The 19937-nt window shown below is 39.6% G+C and overlaps 1 non-coding gene across 1 annotated transcript; it reads left to right on the forward strand.

Annotated features, from left to right (window-relative positions):
- The first annotated feature begins 19166 nt into the window (after positions 1-19166).
- LOC129682032 (U6 spliceosomal RNA) lies at positions 19167-19273 on the forward strand. Its single transcript, XR_008720906.1, has one exon. It is a non-coding gene; the product is annotated as a U6 spliceosomal RNA (small nuclear RNA).
- Positions 19274-19937: the final 664 nt, after the last annotated feature.

Genomic DNA, 19937 nt, shown 5'->3' on the forward strand with positions numbered 1-19937 from the left:
AATTTCACCCCAGTCTCCTTCCCTCTTCTGTGTCATATGTATTGCTTTGCTCTTTTACTTAATTATTTCACCTTCTCTTGGTATCTCAATTACTTTCTATTACTGTGACAAGACACCATGGCCAAGACCACTTACAGAACAAGGAGTTTATTGGGGGCTTACAGTTTCTGAAGGTTAGAGTCCATGACCATCAGGGTGGAGAACATGGCAGGCATGGTACTAGAACAGTAGCTGAGAGCTTGTATCTCATCCACAAGCAAGAGGCAAAGAAACCTAACTGGGAATGGAATGGGATTTTGAAACCCCAAAGCCCATACCCAGTGACACTCCTCCTCCCCTAAAGCTATACCTCCCAATCCATTCCAAACAGTTCCACTAACTTCAGACCAACTATTCAATCATATAAACCTATGGGGGACATTCTCATTCAAACTACCACACTTGGTCTTCTTTTTAGATTTTTAGGGTTTACCCACAAGAGCTTCCTCAAGTACAGTATGTATATAACGTGCTATGATCTGCATATAGTTGTGAGCATGCCATATGACACCCAAAGGATCTGTGTCATACCACAAGGGTACTTTCACAGCCATGTTTAGTGCTGCTCTGTGTCCCCTGGTTAGGGGAAGTAGCCAGTCTAGAAGCACATCAAATTGTTCTTAATTCAGCTTACTCTCAAATTCACCCGAGGCAGCTTTTTAAATGCAGATTAATATGACCTACCACAGACCTAATCAGAATCTCCAGGACTGTAACATGAACTTTGAAATACTCCTCAGTATGTAAGCATGAGTGGACAAAGTCAGCCTTGTCTGCTACATGTCTGGTTATAAGGTTATTTGGTTCTGTCATTTGCATCTTCTGTGACAGGAACTCAATAGCTCCAGACATAGATTGCTCCATGGTTGGGACATTTGATTATCTTTTGGCACATTGTTTTGGTCTTTTCTATGTATCTGTATCACACAGGCTAAAAATTAGTAAAACTACATTTCCAAGATTTTCTTGCAACTAAGAATCTAGTTGGTAGAAGCTAAATTCTATCAACAAGATGGGTTGTCATCAGTTTTAAAAGATGACATAAGAAGGAAGCTTACTGCCTGTGGTTCCTGACTGTCATTGTTAGCCAAGTGGGAGGTGATTTTTCAGTGTTAGATTCCACTGTTCATTTTTTCAGTGTCGTAGTTAATATTTGTGGACATGGTAATGGGTTATTAACTCAGCTCTAATCTTGAGGTTACTGACTTGGATGTTTGTTCTCCAGCTTGTTTGCTCTCCAGATTGTGTATATATGAGTATATACATTATGAGAGAATATGGGTATGGTGTTTTTTTCTTTCTTCACTATTACTCTTTCTTGTTCCTCTTTACCTTTCCTCTAAGTTCACTCCTCCTTCCTCATAGTCCTCTTTTTATTTTCATGGCACCCAAACACACATATTCATGTGTATTTAGACTTAAATATAGGTATGCAGATTAGAGAAAACATGGCATTTAATTTTACAAATCTGACTAATTTCATTAAACATGATAATTTTCACTTCTACTGATTTTCCTACAAATAGGATGAACTCATTCTCTTTATGGGTGACTAAAATTCCATTATTTTAATTATTTTCTGTGGACTGCATCTGTTGATAGACATCTAGGCTAGTTCCACGTTACTGCTGTTGCAAATATTTCAGCATTCAACATGGGTATGCAAGTATCTCTGTCATACTCTGACAGTAGCGATACGGCCAGATCACATGTGAATTTTAGTTTTAGGTTTTTGAGGAAACTCTAGAGTGACTGTGCCAGTTATCATCCCCACCAGTTTGCAATATATAAGGTTTCCTCTTTCTCCACGTCCTCGCCAACATTGGTTGCTTGCTTGCCTGTCTGTCTGTATGTGTGTATGTATTTAAAGTAATCGATTTATTTACTTTACAGCCCAATCACAGCTTCCTCTTCCTCTCCTCCCAGTCCCTCCCTCTGGTTGTTTGCTTTTATGATGGTAGCTGTTCTGATGTGATAAAATAGAACTACAAGGTAAGTTTACTTTCCATTTTCCTCATAGTTAAAGATTTTGAATATTTTTCAAATATTTACTAAACATCTTTTTTTTTTACTGTTGGAAAACTGTGTATAACTCATTTGTCCATTTGGTTTTGTTCTTTTATTGAAAACAGATTTTTTCATATAATATGTTCCATGTAAGTTTTTATCTCCCCCTACTCCTCTAAGTTTTTTCCCCCTTCATGCCTATTCAGATCCACACCCTTTCTGTCTCTCGTTAGAAAACAATCTGGCATGTAAGGAATAAATAAATGTAATAATTAAAAAACAAAGAAAAATCAGATAATGACCCAACAGCCAAACAAGAATAAAAGACCCCTGTCAGTGGACTTGGAGAAGGTCACAGGAGGAGATGAGGGAGGGAAGGTGGGATTGAGAGAGAATGAGGGAGGGGGCTACAGCTGGGATACAAAGTGAATAAGCTGTAATTAATATTAAAAATTTAAAATTAACAAAAGCCAAAGAAAAAGTACAAGAAATGTATATAACTGCAGATACACACACACACACACACACACACACACACACACACACACTTGCTCAGAAATCCAATTAAAAACCCCCAAACTTTAAGCCATTTTCTGATATTAATTTTTTTCAAATGTCTTAAAGTTTTAAAGTCTTTAAAGTTTCAATTGTTAGTTACTATCATGATAATATATATTGTGTGTTACCATAATATTATATATATGTCAACACATATATATACACATACATTATCATATACATCCAAATATACATATGCATCAAGGGTTTGTCCTTCTCTGTTTGTCGGGGGGCACTGGATCTCAGCTGGGGTCCTGGAGGGCACTGAATCTCAGCTGGGGTCCTGGAGTTCAGCTTCTGGATGGAGAAAGAGGAGAGTGTTTCCGTTTCTCTCAGAGACAGCGCTTTAGGATGTGGAAAAGGTTTTCCACAGAGTGTTACAGTTGAGATCTTTTAGCATGAGGTCCCTGGTGGCAATGGAAGCTCGGGCATACCAAAGCCTGTGATGATAGCAGAGTGTTAGAGCTCTTGGCCAAGCTGCTGTGCTGAGCACAGCAGAGGTGCAGGCCAAAGCCCATGCCTGGTTGGCTTGCAAGTCAAGACACAGGCCCGGTGAGCCCCAGGCCCAGCAAGGTCCGGGTGCAGTGGGCTGGAGAGCAGGTCTGATGAGACCTGACAGAGGATAAATGAGGAATCTCAGAGGGTCTTGAAGTAAGAAAGTGTGAATCTTTATTCATATGAAATCAAAGGCAATATAAGCCGTGGGCAGAGGGAAGGATTTTGAGGGTTAATATGTTTGATTCACTGGGGTTAGGGAGTCAGGGATATTTAAATGGTCATATCACAAGAAGGAAAATGCAGTACTTAATTGTCCTATGGGTGAAGAGGGTATTGGGATCTCCAAGTACAACTGAAGGTTACTGCTGGACTAAGATCCTTAGCAGGACGGGAGGTTTCTAGGAATTCCTAGATGCTTGCTAGAGCAGTTTCCTTACAAGAATGGTCTGGCCTGTAATCTGCCCTGAGGGCTATGTGACCTCCTTACGAGACCTGAAATCACCCAGATCAGGGGACACTTTCAGAACCCCGCTGAGAAAAGGAAGTCTATCATCCTAAACCGGGCAAAAAAAAAAAAAAAAAAAAAATTGGCTATCCAGAGACGACCAACTTCACCCTTCTCCAGCAGAGCTGCACAGGCATCAACATATATACCAACATATACATTGATATATACATCCATATCAACACATACTTCAACATAAGCATGTACATTCACATCAACTCATACATCATATACATATACTTATACTTACGAGGCTATTGTGAAAGTTGCTGTTTCCCTGATTTCTTTCTCGGTAAATCTGTCTATCATATATAGGCAAGCTACTGATTTTTATATGTTAATTTTGTATCCTGCTCCTTTGCTGAAACTATCAGCTGTAAGAGTTTCCTGGTGGGATTTTTAGCGTCATTTATTCATACTACTTTCATTTCTTCCTTTCTGATTTGTTTCCCCTTGATCTACTTTAGTTGTCTTATTGCTCTAGCTAAGACTTCATGTACTGTATTGAGTAGATACGGAGTGGAAAATGTTGTCTTATTTCTGATCTTAGTGGAACTGCTTCGAATTTCTCTCCATTTCAGTTGATGTTGGCTATCGGCTTTCTGTAAACTGCATTTGTCATGTTGAAGTATGTTCTTAGTATTCCTAATGTCTTCAGAACTTTTTACCATGAAGGGGTATTAGATTTTGACAAAGGTCTTTTTGGCATCTAATGAGATGTTCATGTGGTTTGGTCTTTCAGTCTGTTTATATGGTGGGTTACATTTATAGATTTATGATATTCATCCCTGGAACTCTGGGGTGAAGCCTACTTGATCATGATACAAGATTTTGTTGGCGTGTTTTTGGATTTAGTCTCAAAGTATTTTATTGAGCATTTTTGTCTCTCTATAAGGGAAATTGGTCTATAACTTTCTTTGTTGGGTTTTCATGTAGTTTATGTATCAGCTTCTCCGTAGCTTGTTCCTTCTGTTTCTATTTTATGTAATAATTTGAGGAATATTGGGATTAATTCATTTTTTGAAAGTGTTTGAATCCTGTATTAAAACCATCTGGCCCTGGTGATTTGGGGGGTGGGATGGAGAGTGGGAGACTATTAATGTTTGCTTCTATTTTGCTAGGGGAGATCAGCCTGTTTAAATTTCTTACCTGATCTTAAACTTTGGTAAATGGTACCTCTCAAGAAAATTATCCATGTGATTTAGATTTTTCAATTGGTGCAGAACAGGATTCTGAAATATGTCCCTATGATTCTCTGGATTTCCTTGGTGACTGTTGTTATGTTCCCCTTTTCTAATTTTGCTAATTTGTATATTCTCTGTCTGCTGCTAAGTTAATTTGGTCAAGGGTTAGTCAATAGTATTGATTTTCCTCAAAGAACAAACTTAGTGTAATTTATTTTTTGTTTGTTTCTTTGATTGTTTCTATTTCATTGATTCCAGCCCTGAGTTTGATTATTTCTTCTATTCACTTTGGGTGTTACTTCGTATTGCTTTACCATTTTTCCATTTGCCCATTTTTATTTAATTTTTTGATATTTAACTTTAAAAATTTACTTTTAGACTCTAGGTATTAATTTTTTCTCAACTGTATGGGTGGGATTTTTTTTCTCCCATTCTCTATAGTGTTTCCTCACCTTGCAGATATTTACTTTGCTGTTCAGAAGCATTTGAATTTTATCCAAACTATGGGTCATCTGAATTTAGACTTTGTAATGGAGACGAGGGAGGGTCAGAGATTCCTTCCTAACTTATAGACTACAGTAGTTTCTGTGCTGTATACTAGCGTTGATCTTGTATGAGATCTGTCCAGGTCATCCTGTCTCCAACTTTACAAAACTTATTATACATTGAAACATCAAAAGAATGGATGCTACTATGGATCCCAAAGAGTCCAGTGCACAATCAGAGTACTGTCTCTACAGCTGCCTCCAGAGCTTGATCTACCCATGGCTCTTAGGTTAATGTTACCAAACCCCAAAATAAATGATGGGGTCATATCTTAGCTCCAGAGGAAGGGCTACCTACGTGCCTTTGGACGTCACTCTTTAAGCTAAACTTCTACTCATAGGCACTTTTCAGCTTGTCATTGTTTAGTTCTCCAACTTTCCACAGCTCACTCCCATAGCTGCCTCTCATTCATGGATGTGGCATGTTGTTTCCAGGCTTCCTGGCTAATGATTCTTGCTTGTTTGCAAACTCTTGGTGTTAGATACTAGCAAGTTTCAAGGGGAATAATACTAGACACCTGTCTTATAATCAACAACATGTAAAAACAAGAACTAAAATTCATTCAGAATCATTCAGAATTGTTCAAAATTCTACTGTATGATCAGAGAAATGGCACCTGTTGTGGCAAATATAAAAGTATGATCTAATCATGTTTATTAATAGCCCTATAGAGGAGTCAGGGCAAGATGGCGGTGCCGGGAGGACTCTCATTCTGACCAGCAGCACAGCAGGATCGGCACAGTGACCAGCAATCAGAACTGGCGGCCATAAAACACAGGCGATTGTGTTTCCCAGGTGAGAGGATACCCCACAGTGGGGGATTCAATCAGCTTTTAACTCACCCGGCTAAACCAAGGAAGAGATCCTGGTTCTGCCAGACACTTGGCTACCAGCCCCAGCCCAGAGCCACATGCCAGTGTCTCTGGTCATGGTCCCAGACTGAATTGTGTGCACCACACTATCAGAGACTGGAATTTTCAGTCGAGAGATAACCCAACTGTGCAGGAAACAATTGGGACCGACCTTAGGTCACCCAGACATCCCCTGGAAAAGACTCGGGTTCCGTGGGTGCCCCAGGAGCCAGCCCAGAGCCAGAGCCGGGGACCCAGGCGCCTGCACAGAGCCCTGCATGCAAGCCTGATTCGCTGCCTCAGATAAAACTGTGGGCCCCAGGGCAACAGAGATTGAGTTTCACTGTCAGGTGCAAACACACAGGGAGGGAAACAGCTGGTCTGATCTCAGAGCACTCAGCCGACACCCCCACCCTGAAAAGGTCTCAGGAAAATTACCCAGTTTAGGCAGACGCCCATGCTCCCAAAGGCTGGAAAGGCAGACACAGGCAGTATCTGCGTGCCAGCTAGTTGGCGGAGACTGAGCGGTGTGCCCCAGATTGGGAGTCCCTGTCTCCAGAGAATCCACAGGGAAGGAAGGAAACTGTACTAACTTAAATCACCCAGTCCTTCCCTGGAAAAAGTCTCGCAGACTGGTGGGGCCGGTGGGGCCGAGCCGCTATCACTCAGCTGTGCTCCAGACACAGGCACAAACAGTTGCTGATCACCAGATGTCCCGCCACATAATAATCAAAACAGTAAGTATACAGAACAAAGAAAAAATACTAAAAGCTGCAAGGGAAAAAGGCCAAGTAACATATGATGGCAAACCCATTAGAATCATACCTGACTTTTCAACAGAGACTATGAAAGCCAGAAGGGCCTGGATGGATATCATGCAGACCCTAAGAGAACACAGATGTCAGCCCAGGCTACTATACCCTGCAAAGCTCTCAGTCCTCATAGACGGTGAAAACAAGATATTCAATGACAAAAACAAAATTTCAACAATACCTACACACAAATCCAGCATTACAGAAGACACTGGAAGGGAAAATACAACCCAAAAAATATAGCTTCTTTCAAGAAAACACAGTAAATAATTAACCTTACTACAGTAAAAGAAAAATCAACCAAGCACACAACCTTATGACCACAGCCAACATCAAAATCAAAGGATCTAATAGCCACAGGTAATTAATCTTTCTCAACATCAATGGACTCAACTTTCCAATAAAAAGACACAGATTAACAGAATGGATATGTAAACAAAACCCAGCAGTCTGTTGCATACAAGAAACACATTTAAGGCACAAAGATAGACATTACCTGAGGGTAAAGGGTTGGAAGACGACTTTCCAAGTAAATGGACCCAAGAAGCAAGCAGGAGTAGCCATTCTAATATCTGATAAAATAGACTTTCAACCAAAATTAATAAAAAGGGATGGGGAAGCACACTTCATACTCATCAAAGGAAAATTCCACCAGGAAGACATCACAATCCTGAACATCTATGCCCCAAATACAAGAGCACCCATATCAAAGAAACATTGATAAAATTTAAACCACATATAGATCCCCACACATTAAGAGTGGGAGACTTCAAAACCCCACTCTCAACAAAGGACAGGTCAACAAAACAGAAATTAAACAAAGAAACAATGTCTCTAACAGAGGTCATGAATCAAATGGACCTAACAGACATTTATAGAACTTTACACCCAAACACAAAAGAATTTACCTTCTTCTCAGCACCTCATGAAACCTTCTCCAAAATAGACCATATAGTTGGTCATAAAGCAAGCCTCAACAGATACAAGAAGATTGAAATAATCCCTTGTATCTTGTCTGATCACCATGGAATAAAGCTGGACCTCAACAATAACAGAAATAGCAAAAAGCCTACACACACATAGAAACTGAACAACTTGTTACTAAATGACAGCTGGGTCAGGGAAGAAATAAAGAAAGAAATTAAAGTCTTCCTAGAAATCAATGAAAATGAAAGACACAACATACCCAAACTTGTGGGACACAATGAAAGCAGTGCTAAGTGGAAAGTTCATAGCACTAAGTGCCTTCAAGAAGAAATTCAAGACAGCTCATTCAAGCAACTTAATGGCTCACTTAAAAATCCTAGAAAAAGAAGAAGCAGACACACCAAGAAGGAGTAGACGGCTGGAAATAATCAAATTCAGGGCTGAAATCAATCAATTAGAAACAAATAAAACAATTCAAAGAATCAATTAAACCAAGAGCTGGTTCTTTGAGAAAATCAACAAGATCGACAAACCCTTAGCCAAGCTAACTAAAAGGCGAGAGACACCACCCAAATCATCAAAATCAGAAATGAAACGGGGGACATAACTACAGTCACTGAGGAAATCCAAACAATCATTAGGACTTACTTCAAAAGTCTATATGCCACAAAATTTGAAAATCTAAATGAAATGGACAATTTTCTTGATCGATTTGATTTACCAAAGCTGAATCAGGACCAGGTAAATCAACTAAGTAGTCCTATATCCCCCAAAGAAATAGAAGCAGTCATCAAAAGTCTCCCATCCAAAAAAAGCCCAGGACCAGATCGCTTCAGTGCAGAATTCTACCAGACCTTCAAAGAAGAGCTAACACCAATTCTCTTCAACTATTCCACAAAATAGAAACAGAAGGAACACTACCAAACTCATTCTATGAAGCCACAGTCACCTTGATACCTAAACCTCACAAAGACTCAACAAAGAAAGAGAATTTCAGGCCAATCTCCCTTATGAACATTGATGCAAAAATACTTAACAAAATTCTTGCAAACCGAATCCAAGAACACATCAAAGATATTATCCACTATGACCAAGTAGGCTTCATCCCAGGTATGCAGGGGTGGTTCAATATACGGAAATCCATCAATGTGATCCACCATATTAACAAACTGAAAGAAAAAAACCACATGATAATCTCCCTAGATGCTGAAAAAGCATTTGACAAAATCCAACATCCATTCATGTTTAAAGTACTGGAGAGATCAGGGATACAAGGCACATATCTAAACATAGTAAAGGCGATTTACAGCAAGCCTATAGCCAACATCAAACTGAATGGAGAGAAACTTAAAGCAATCCCACTGAAATCAGGGACAAGACAATGCTGCCCACTCTCTCCATATCTCTTCAACATAGTGCTAGAAGTCCTTGCTAGAGCAATAAGACAGTTGAAGGAGATCAAGGGGATACAGATGGGAAAGGAAGAAGTCAAATTATCACTATTTGCAGATGATATGATAGTATACCTGAGTGACCCCAAAAACTCTACCAGGGAACTCCTACAGCTGATAAACACCTTCAGCAAAGTGGCCGGATACAAAATTAACTCAAAAAAAATCAGTAGCACTCCTGTATACAAAAGACAAAAGGGCTGAGAAAGAAATTAGGGAAACAACACCCTTCATAATAGTCACAAATGACATCAAGTACCTTGGTGTAACCCTAACCAAGCAAGTCAAAGACTTGTATGAAAAAAATTTCAAGTCTCTGAAGAAAGAATTAGAAGAAGATATGAGAAGATGGAAAGATCTCCCATGCTCATGGCTTGGCAGGATTAACATAGTAAAAATGGCCATCTTACCAAAAGCAATCTACAGATTTAATGCAATTCCCATCAAATTGCCAACACAATTCTTTTCAGACCTGGAAAGAAAAATTCTCAACTTCATATGGAATAACCAGAAACCGAGAATTGCTAAAACAATCCTCTACAATAAAAGATCTTCTGGAGGTATCTCCATCCCTGATCTCAAGCTGTACTATAGAGCAACAGTTATAAAAACTGCATGGTACTGGCATAGAAACAGAATGGTAGATCAATGGAATCGAACAGAAGACCCAGAAATAAACCCACAGAATTATGGACACCTGATTTTTGACAAAGATGCCAAAACCATACACTGGAAAAAAGATAGCATCTTCAACAAATGGTGCTGGTCCAACTGGATGTCTACATGTAGAAAAATGAAAATAGATCCATACTTATAACCCTGCACAAAACTGAAGTCCAAGTGGATCAAAGACCTCAACATAAAACCAGACACATTAAATAACCTAGAAAAAAAAGTGGGAATACCCTAGAACTCGTTGGTGCAGGAGAAAACTTCCTGAACAGAACACCAACAGCACAGGCTCTAAGAGCAACAATCAATAAATGGGACCTCATGAAACTGAAAAGCTTCTGTAAAGCAAAGGACACTGTCATCAAAACAAAGCGACTGCCTACAGATTGGGAAAGAATCTTCACCAACCCTTTATCTGACAGAGGACTCATATCCAGTATATATAAAGAACTAAATAAGCTGAAAAGCAGCAAACCAAGTAATCCACTTAAAAAATGGGGAACAGAGCTAAAGAGAGAATTCTCTGTAGAGGAATATCGAATGGCAGAGAAGCATTTAAAGAAATGCTCAACCTCATTAGCCATTAGGGAAATGCAAATCAAAACAACCCTGAGATTTCACCTTACACCCATCAGAATGGCCAAGATGAAAAACTCAAGTGACAACACATGCTGGAGAGGTTGTGGAGAAAGGGGAACCCTTCTCCACTGCTGGTGGGAATATAAACTTGTACAACCACTCTGGAAAGCAATCTGGCGCTTTCTCAGACAACTAGGAATAGCGCTTCCTCAAGATCCAGCCATACCATTCCTAGGCATATATCCAAAAGAGGCTCAAGTACAAAACAAGGACATTTGCTCAACCATGTTTGTAGCAGCTTTATTTGTAATAGCCAGAAGCTGGAAACAGCCCAGATGCCCCTCAACTCAAGAATGGATGCAGAAATTGTGGTACATCTATACAATGGAGTATTACTCTGCAATGAAAAATAAGGAAATAATGAAATTTGCAGGTAAATGGTTGGACTTGGAAAGGATCATCCTGAGTGAGTTGTCCCAGAAGCAAAAAGACACATGGTATATACTCACTCATATAAACATACAACATAGGATAAACCCACTAAAATAGGTACATCTAAACAAACTAAACAAAAGAGAGGACCCTAACTAAAATGCTCAATCCCCATCCTGAAAGGCAAAAAGGATGGACATAAGAAGAAGAAAACAGGAAACAACCTTGGAACCTGCCACAGAGGGCCTCTGAAAGCCTCTGCCCTGCAGACTATCAAAGCAGATGCTGAGCCTGATGGCCAACTGTCGGGTAGAGTGAATGAAATGTTATGTAAGAAGTGGGAAATAGCAAGAGCTGGAGAGGACAGGAACTCCACAAGGAGAGCAACAGAACAAGAAAATTTGAACACAGGGAACTTCCCAGAGACTCATACTCCAACCAAGGATTATTCATGGAGATAACCTATAACCCCTGCACAGATGTAGCCCATGGCAGTTCAGTGTCCAAGCGGGTTACATAGTAATGGGAAGAGAGACTGCCTCTGACATGATCTGATTGGCCTGCTCTTTGATTACCTCCCCCTGAGCGGGGAGCAGCCTTACCAGGTCACAGAAGATGACAATGCAGCCACTTCTGATGAGAACTGATAGTCTACAATCAGAAAGAAGGAGAGGAAGACCTCCCCTATCAGTGGACTTGGGGAGGGGCATGCATGCAGAAAGGGGAGGAAGGGTGTGATCGGCAGGGGAGGAGGGAGGGGCTTATGGGGGAATACAAAATGAATAAAGTGTAATTAATAATAATAATAAATAAAATAAAACTTTAAAATGAAAAAAGTAGCCCTATAATTATTAGGCAGTAGTATCTAACCTGCTATCTGCCCAGATAACCAGACAAAGAGAGTAGGATTTACTTAATTAGCCTAGAGCACAATGTTGTACAATTACTCCATCCTAAACCTCCAAGCTAGTATAGCTTCCTCACATTTAAATTTCCCACATTTTACTTGCTTTTTAATCATATCCTAAGTCTGATTTATTTCTCCTAATGGTTTCTGGTCCTCTCCTAACCTTCAACCTCCATCCTCAACTTCCTTTTCTTTCTCTTGCCCTCAGGGACCAGGATGTCCCACCCTATTCTCTGTATTGCTCAGCATTGGCTGGTTGGCGTTTATTGGCAATACAAAGAAAAAATAGTGGCATGTTTACACAAACAGGCAGATAAGAGATGCTTAGAATAAACATCACAATGCAATGTCTGGATTGAAACTTGATAGGATGGTAGAGAAATCAGTATTTGAATGAACAAGGGTAAATTGTGTACATTCCACAAGAACATTATGCCAATATGCGCCCAAGTCATAACTCTGTTGGTGGGAGGATATGTGACATCTTGAACTGCCTAGTAGGTAGTTAGTTGAAAACTATCTAAACCTTGTTCCTAAACCTTATAAAATTAGTATTTAAAAGAAAAATTTCTAATAAGAATACAGGTACATCATTGCCCCATCTGTAAAAGTTGATAAAAATAAGACCAACATTTTCCTGCACAAAACAAGAACCCCAAATAAGTCCCACAGTAAAGCTCTTCTGCAGGCTTTAGATATATACAAAGCCTGCTGAAAATGGAATTGATACAGTGGTCTCTCTGCACTTTGTACACTTTTCTTTGTGAGCGCATTCAGCTTTACAGTGGTCTCTTTGACCATGGTCAACTTTTACCCCTTGAGAATGCCCTGCTTCAGTTTGTAATTATCTATATCTTTTACTCTGCACTCTGTGTGTCTTATATAAATTCCTTAATGGATAATAGGAAACCAGAGTGAAAACCTAGTGATGCCAGTGTGGTTAAGTTTTAACCAATAGACTCCTTCTTAAGATGGTGCCTGGACACAGCACTCTGAGCCAAGGAGAGATGCAAAATAGAACTCTCCCCTGCTGACCTGTCCCACAAAGGGAGAGTTGCTGTCTTGCCAAAACCTGCAGCTGGGCTTGGGACCTGTAATAGCTGAGTCTTTTGTTCTGTGGATGCAACTGCAAATCATTTTTTCACCAGAGCCAAATGACTCACTTTTCTTCTTCCTACTTATAAGCCACCTGTCTGCAGCTCTCCTACATGCTTAATTACCATTCCTTGACTTGTCACATTTTTTCCAAGGCACAATTGACAAGTAAAAATTATCTTCCCTGTTGCCTCAATTGATTATGTTAAAAATATTCTCTCATCTCTATAATTAAATATGGGACACCGGGGACACTTTATTGAAATGGAGTTGGTAGACCTGCAGGGAAGGAGAAACACACACCCCAAGGTAGAAGAACATGAATTACTATAAGAAAGAAAACACACAAAGTGCCATCAGGAAATGGATCCACTAATAGTATTTATAGGTAATTTGCTTAATCCATCTTTTATCAATTTTCTCTTGTGTGCAAGACAAGCCATGCAGAAATCAGGTGTCTAGCCACTGTCTAGCATGTCTTTTAATGAGAACCATGACAAAAATCTGGCCAACTGGGCAGTAACATTTATAGATAAACACAGATAGGCCATATAGATCAGAATGTACTTTCTGAACTACTCAAGAGTCTTCATGTTTATTCAGTATAGAATCTAGTTTGAGATCACCAACAAAATATCAGTGAATGATTTGCTGAAATTTGAAAAAACCAGGAAACAGTTTGATCTCTGTCTTTTGTGGTTTTTAAATCTTCCATAATTATTAAAGTTTCCTTTGTGTGAATCAATAGTCTAATTTGCAAGTTTTCTCATTACCTTAATTTGTAGTTAAGTAATTAATAAAACACACATTTATTGAAGATTCTGTGCTTCATTAGGCTCAGTGGTGTCAACGATGAACAGAATATAATGCTTGTGTGCAAAGGCTTAACCCTCTTACTGAATAGTAATTAATTACAATAAATCATGATGTTACAAGGTAGCCCAGGGTACTGTAGATGGCTGTGGTAGATGGAAGTCCTCCCAGAAGTGGTGACAATGTCATGGTGTAGGCATCCAGGAGGCCTGACTGGGAGATGTCATATCCCTCTCAATAATTTTAGACATCAAAGTCCTCATTACAGCCCAGTACTGCCCTTTTGCTCAGACCATGGTGCTTCAAAGAAACCAAGTAATTACTAAGTTTTGCCTTTTCTCACCACCTAATTCTGCCCTGTTTTAGTGGCCTATGAAATGTTCATCACTTCGCTCTGATACAGTTTAACTCTTCTTGTCCTTCCTTTCTTGCTGCTTTAAGCCCTTGTTTTTTATTCTTCCTCCAGGAAACAAGTCATTCTCCTCCTCCACCTCTACTTCTTGTGAAATACTTCATTTATAGCCTTTTCCCCATTGTCTCTGTATTTTTTAAGCTCTTATACACAAACTAGAATAAAATACAAACCATGGATTATTACAAAAATTAGTGTGGAAAACTATAAAATTGCATATTAAGAGCAGCGTGATGAGACCTGATAAACTAGGATCAGATGGAAGGGGAGGAGGACCTCCCCTATCAGTGGATTTAGAGAGGGGCAGGAAGGAGATGAGAGAGAGAGAGAGGGTAGGATTGGGAGGGAAAGAGGAAGGACTACAGCTGGGATACAAAATAAATAAACTGTAATTAATATAAAAATAATAACAATTTAATAAAAAAGCAAAGTGAACCTGTCTGGTTTTTTTTTTTTTTATTCCTCTGTTGTTCTGTTGTTGTCTACTGAGCAGAATCATGGTGGGGGAGGCCTAAATAAAAGAAAGTTTGTTGTCATGGTCACCACTGATGAATTTCTGTTTCTGAGGACCTCACAAAAGAATGCTGGCAAACTGAAACGATTCTTTAAAATAACCTTTTGAACCATGCTCAGGGGGAAGGCCACACATGCTAGAGCATTTGGGCTGCACAAATTGGCTTTTATTGGGGAGGAATAAAGAAGAGCACAAAGTTTGATGGGAAGGGAAGGAGGGTGGGCCCTGAAGAAGTGGAGATAGAGGGTGAATATTATCACAACACATTGTATGAGATTCTCAAAACCAATAAAAATTTTAAAATGACTTTTTATAAGTTTCTTTGAGATTAAAAATGTTTTTGGCTCCGTCTAAGGTTTAGATGCGGATTGCCTTTAATTTTTAAAATCATGTTACTCCCAACCCCTATCCTGTGTCAAGCTTTCTGAGGCTAAAGTGTTTAGCTTTTGTTGTTGTTATTTTCAGAATTGAAGCAGGGCAGTGCGACTTATACAGATGCCATTAAAAAAAAAAAGGACACTAGCCAGTGTCTAGCTTTGAAGTGATACAATGTACAACCTCCCTGTGGAAATGCCCCTCATGTTTGCTTTGTTAGGCTAGAATGAACATCTATGTCACAGGGACCCAAATCAAATCAAAGATTTGCCATTTGCTAAAACGTCAAAACCTTAATTCCCCTGAGTTCTCCCCCTTCCTCCAATAATGTGAAACCTACAGATACTATCAGCTCCCTCATAATACTTCTGGAAGAATGAAAATAAATGACAAAAAAAATTCTGTCTCTAAAGCACTCATCCTGCTCTGACAAAATGACCCAGAAGACAGAAACATAGCTGGATAGTGGAAGATATATGTGCTTTAATTTCAGAATGTTTCTTTCTTTTTTCTTTTTTTTTTATAATCTTTTATTTATTTTTTATTAATTACACTTTATTCATTTTGTATCCCCCCATAAGCCCCTCCCTCCTCCCCAGCCGATCCCACCCTCCCTCCCCTTTCTGCATGCATGCCACTCCCCAAGTCCACTGATAGGGGAGGTCCTCCTCTCCTTCTTTCTGATCTTAGTCTATCAGTTCTCATCAAAAGTGGCTGCATTGTCCTCTACTGTGGCCTGGTAAGGCTGCTCCCCCCCCAGGGGGAAGTGATCAAAGAGCAGGCCAATCAGATTATGTCAGAGGCAGTCCCTCTTCCCATTACTATGTAACCCACTTGGACACTGAACTGCCATGGGCTACACCTGTGCAGGGGTTCCAGGTCATCTCCACAAATAGTCCTTGGTTGGAGTATGAGTCTCTGGGAAGTTCCCTGTGTTCAAATTATCTTGTTCTGTTGCTCTGCTTGTGGAGTTCCCGTTCCCTCCAGCTCTTACTATTTCCCACTTCTTACATAAAATTCCATTCACTCTGCCCATCAGTTGGCCATCAGGCTCAGCATCTGCTTTGACAGTCTATACTGCAGAAGCTTTCAGAGGCCCTCTGTGGCAGGTTTCAAGGTGGTTTCCTGTTTTCTTCTGGCTTTCAGAGGCCCTCTGTAGCGGGTTCCGAGGTTGTTTCCTATTTTCGTTTTCTTCTGATGTCCATCCTCTTTGCCTTTCAGGATGGGGATTGAACATTTTAGTTAGGGTCCTCTCTTTTGCTTAGTTTGTTTAGATGTACAGCTTTTAGTGGGTTTATTCTATATTGTATGTTTATATGAGTGAGTATATACCGTGAGTGTCTTTTTGCTTCTGGGTCAATTCACTCAGGATGATCCTTTCCAGGTCCCACCATTTACCTGCAAATTTCATGATTTCCTTATTTTTCATTGCTGAGTAATACTCCATTGTATAGATGTACCACAGTTTCTGCATCCATTCTTCAGTTGAGGGGCATCTGGGTTGTTTCCAGCTTCTGGCTATTACAAATAAAGCTGCTACAAACATGGTTGAACAAATGTCCTTGTTGTGTACTTGCGCCTCTTTTGGGTATATGCCTAGGAGTGGTATGGCTGGATCTTGGAATTTTTTTTTTCTTGTCATTTAAGACCAACCTGCAAAAGGGCAATTTTTTCCCTCTACTCTGGCATGTTAGTTGTAAAACTTTGAAAGTTTCCTCCAGTCACCAGAAATGCTGAGAAAAGCAGTATTATTGAGCCAGTGAGTTTGATATTTTCAAAGAACCAAATTGCCATGGAAGATAAAATGAGTGATGCAAAGTGGCTGCAGCCACTGGTGGGCGCATTACTTTTATGCTGGCCATGCCAGTTGAGATATTGATTCCAACTGGGGGATGGGTTTGGTTTTCAGGTCTAGATAAAAAATCACAAAGAGACCGTAATTAATCAGCGGAAACAAAATATCCTTAAAGAGTTAATCTGAACGTAAGAATTGCAGAGACATAATATACAACGACTTGTTGCTACTGGATTGAGGGAGGGTGTGGCTCAAAGCATGGCCAGCTCTTGCATGTATGCGGGGTGTTTCTGCACAGAGTAGCAGTCTGGCTTTCAGGGACAGCATTACTGCTAAGCTAAGCCTAACCATCTGCTCAGGATTCAGCCTCACTGAGGGTATTTTAACTGTCTGCGCTGTAATTCCTTTGCTTGTGAAATAGGGTTGCTGATAAAATCTGGTCATTGGAGGGTTTGGAAAATATAAAGAACTCAATGCATGGGAAGTGGTTACCATATAGAATAGTCTTAAATTGTCATTATTCTGAAGGTATAAGCTTAGGCCAGCGCCAGAGACTTGGCTTCTAATTCCAGCCTTGACAAAGCAGCATTTAGATGCTTATGTAATATGGTGCTTTCTCGGAAAATTAGGAATAGTGCTACCTCACAATCCAGCTTTACCACTCCTGGGCATATATCCAAAAGATGCTAACCCATACAACAAGGACACTTGTTCAACTACATTCATAGCAGCTTTATTCACAATAGCCAAAATCTGGAAACAACCTAGATATCCCTTAACTGAAGAATAGACAAAGAAAGTGTGGTACATTTACACAATGGAATACTACTCAGCAGTCAAAAACGAGGAAATCATGAAATTTTCAGGCAAATGGATGGAACTAGAAAAGATCATTGTGAGTGAGGTAACACAGAAGCAGAAACACACACATGGTACATACACACTTATGAGTAGATATTAGCTATAGAATATAGGATAAACATACTAAAACGTATAGTCCTAAAGAAGCTAAACAACAAGGAGGACCTGAGGGAAGATGCTCAATCCTCATTCAGAAGGGCAAAAAGGACAGACATCAGAAATGGGAGATGACAGGGAACAGGACAGGAACCTTCCACAGAGGGCCTCTGAAAGACTCTACCCAGCAGGGTATCAAAGCAGATGCTTTCCCTTCTGAACCACATTTCCTTGATTGAAAATTACAAGGATCAAGATAGCATGGAAAATATCTTCAAGTTTCATGTGTGCTTCTATAATGCAAGACATCTTTTTATGTTTTGTTAAACACAGAAGTACGTAGGGAAATATCCATTTTATGCTATGAAAGTTAGTCCTGTTAGAGGGAAGATTAGCCCCCTGCCTTATTTGTTTCTTCTTGTCCTTGTGTATGCATATGTGTGCATGTATGTACATGTGTACATATGTTTATTTGTATATGTCTGTGTGTACATGAAGTTTATCCCTCATTCATTTTCTGTCTTACTTTTTGAGTCAGGGTTTCTCACTGACCCTGCAGCTTGCTTGTTCAGTTAGCAAGGGGGCCCTGCCTGGGTCCTGCCTGTCTCCTGTGTCAAGGATTCCAAACTCATACCAGCTGACCTGGCATTTATATGAGTGCTAGATAAGGAACCGAATTTTATTGACCAAGCCATCTCCCTGACTTTATTATTATTATTAATTACTCTTAGGAACAGAGTTCTTTGAACCTTGCAAATGTGAATGGTATAAAAAATTATGAACAAACACAAAACATTGTACTAAGCCTGAGCAACAGACTCTCATTAAATATTTAAGTGTTTAAATTAAAAAAGTGTGCAGCCTTTGATCAAGAAATTGTACTGATTATGCTTAACACATGATGCTAATGAATTAGATTCTTTGAGGAGACCCAGTTAGAGAGAAAGTGTTTGTGTATGAGCACTCATATGTCTGTGTGTATTCCATCTACAAAAGTTTCTCTTTAGGGTCATTCTGTTTTTTATGTTATATCTGAAAATTTCAAACTTAATAATATCATTATTCTGTCTGTGCATGACAAGCTACTTCAGTTCCAAACCAAGAAAGCTTAATGCTTGTTATAGGTTTTGTGGATTAATGTGAAGAAAATTAGTACATGTCTATATACTTTTTTCTTCTGCATAAAGAAACTTCCAGAATGTATTCTTGCCTTACATAATTTGGCATTTATTTCCTTGTATTCTCTTTGTCAGCACACATACTAAAATTGGAACAATACAGAAAAGATTAGTGTGGTCCCTATGCAAGGATGACATGCAAATTTGTGAAGTGTGCCATAATTTTTCAGGTGGGAAGGGGGAAAAAAGAGGAGGTAAAAGAGGGAATATGGGGAGAGACAGTTAAAATTAAGGGCCATTTGAAGTGTATCCTGGAAGCCTAATACAGTAGAAACTCCCTAAAACATGAATAGATGAAGATAATCTAACAGAAATTTCCAAATAGTGGGAGAGACAGAGTCCCAACTGATTGACCATCACTTGTCACCAAATGAAGCTTCCAGTACCAGGATTGGGTTACAGTTAATTGTGGGCGAAAGGCATCCCATGGGAAGTCCCAAACAACCCAGGCTGTTGTCAAGACTATGGTTGCTCTCAGCAAACTGACCACAAGGGTCCATTGCTGAAGACAACCACTACACAACTCATTAAATATGGGGATTCAGGCAGGTGCCTGCATAAAGCCTTTATCCCTCTGTTCTAGATCTTCGGTACAGGAAAGTACTCTGCGCATCCCCAACAGAAAAAAAACAAACACCAATTTAGCCACAAAACTTTTATCTAGAATGTTGTACCACCTGCACAATATGCTAGTACAATTCTGGCACAAGGCTTGTGATAGTAACCAAGCAATACTTGATTTTTTTAAGGCCCACTTCCCAAGATAGAACCTATACTTGACACTGCTTGGTTGATGAAGAACCTGAGATTAGGTTGCCCAAGGACCTGGG

Source organism: Psammomys obesus, unplaced genomic scaffold, assembly GCF_907164565.1.
Source record: "Psammomys obesus unplaced genomic scaffold, mPsaObe1.curated_primary_1811, whole genome shotgun sequence".
In the NCBI taxonomy this organism is placed as follows: domain Eukaryota; kingdom Metazoa; phylum Chordata; class Mammalia; order Rodentia; family Muridae; genus Psammomys; species Psammomys obesus.